This window comes from Pteropus vampyrus, unplaced genomic scaffold (genome assembly GCF_000151845.1).
Source record: "Pteropus vampyrus isolate Shadow unplaced genomic scaffold, Pvam_2.0 Scaffold360, whole genome shotgun sequence".
In the NCBI taxonomy this organism is placed as follows: domain Eukaryota; kingdom Metazoa; phylum Chordata; class Mammalia; order Chiroptera; family Pteropodidae; genus Pteropus; species Pteropus vampyrus.
The window spans coordinates 745875-748129 of NW_011889141.1; positions in this window are offsets into that span (position 1 = coordinate 745875).

Sequence of the window (2255 nt, forward strand, 5' to 3'; positions counted from 1 at the left end):
GGAGTAGTGAGGCTGGCAATTGGAATATGCCACAGAGAAGCCCTAAAGCGCTTCCTTTAAGTGAAAGGATGAAAGTTCCTCCCTAAGGGGAAGGAAAGAAAAAAAATTGAATGCTGAGGTTACTAAGATCTATGGTAAGGATGAATCTTCTACCCGTGAAATTGTGAAGGAAAAGGAAGTTTGTGCTGGTTTTGCTGTCGCACCTCAAACAGCAAAAGTAATGGCCGCAGTGTGTGATAAGTGCTTAGTTAAGACGGAAGAGGCATTACACCTGTGGGTGGAAGACATGCACAGAAAACGTGTGAAGGATGACAGTGTGGTGTGCCAGAAAGCATTGAGCCCAGGCGAAGGCTTCAGCAAGGGACCCCGTGAAATGAGTGACACCATGCCGTTTACTGCAAGTGAGGAATGATTCCACGGATTCGCGAATACGTTTGTCATCAATATCATCACCGGAAGAAGAAGGGTGAGTACAGTATAGTACAATAAGATATTTTGAGACAGAGAGAGGGAGACCACATTTATATAAAATTTTTTTTTTTTTTAACACCTACAGCACCTGGTATTCCCAGGCGGTCTTTGTATAACTTTTATTACATTATACATATTGTTATAATTCTATTTTATTACTAGTTATTGCTGTTACTCTCTCACTGTGTTTATCAATTAAATTTTATCATAGGTATGTATGTACAGGAAAAAACCGATGGGTCTAGGGTTCGGTACTATCTGTGGTTTCAGGCATCCACTGGGGGTCTTGGCATGTTTCCTTGTAGATTGTGGGGACTACTGTACAGCTTCCCAATGTGGAAGATGTTGAACGATGAACAAAAACCCAAATAGTTTTGTGTTAGAATTCCGATGTTAAAAGATTATTGTCAAACAAGATCTAATCACCTCAAAGGAGAAGGAACACATTTTCATGGGAAATAGATTTTAATGTCTCCAAAGTAATGTTGTCTTTTAGAAACACCATAATCAATCAATCGTCTCTTAAAAGTATGCATGCATGCGTGTATTAAAATTATCTATATGCTATATGTTTTTCTCATGTTAAGCAGTTTATATGTAAACAAATGTATATATACAGAACATACATACACACATATATACACACATATATACTTCTAGAGCTGAGTAGTCTCTTGTGAAGCCTCGATGTATTATTTGCCTCCAAAAAGTAAAGACTACATGCTAAAGAAAGGTATAAAAAAGGGAAGTTTAATTTTTAAGAAAAGTATGACTTTTTTGGTAATAAAAATGATTTACAAAGAAGAGAATATCTGCTACTGTTGATAGATAAATGAACATACTGGTTAAGGCAGAATGTGATTCTGTACTCTTTAGTTCCAAAGGAAGCTTTAATTGTTCTTGATGTTTTTGTTACGCCGGTAATTAGATACAAAATTCAAGGCTAATGCCAGAAGTGTGGTGAACAATTTTAATTTTAGGCAGGAAGTGGCAATCACCCAAAAGAAGCAAATGTAGATTTTTATACGATCTTCCGACTTTAGTAAAGCATATATGTGGACCCAGGCTCAGATATAAGCAAATGTGAATTTTGTCAATAGCGTCAGTGTTCTATCCTGTACCTGGACCTCTTGGGCTACCTCTGACACCCCAGGCTTGGCCTTATCCCCTGCATGTCCACCCACTGCAGCTTTCTTGTTCTACATCTATTCCACTCTGGGGTGACACCTGCCTCAGGTACTTTAACTGGTCATTTAGGCCATCTGAAACAAATCTCTAGAAAGATACTACTGAGATAGATTTAGTGATGTCCCCTCCCCAACATTACCACCACCAGAGTGCTATGGCCTTTCAGAAATGAATCTAACTTCTAAAGTGATGGCATTACATCTGACGTGTCCCCAGGAACTTTGTCTAACTTATGAAATATTCCAGGAGCACGAAGTGTAGGCCAGCACCGACAGAAGTACAGTAGGCAACGATAAGGCTGAAACTGTAAATGCATATTGCTAAGTGAAAGAAGACAATCTGAAAAGGTACTGTATGATTCCGATTATATGACATTCTGGAAAAGACAAAACTATAGTTAAAAGCTTAGTGGTTTCCAGGGGCTGGGCGTGGAAGTTGAGAGGGATACATAGGTGAGGCACAGGGGATTTGTAGGGCAGTGAAACTATTCTGCATGATGCTCTAATCATGGATACATGCCACTTGCATTTGTCAAAACCTATAGAATGCATAGCACCAAAAGTGAACACAATTGAAGTATGGACTTTAGTTAGTAA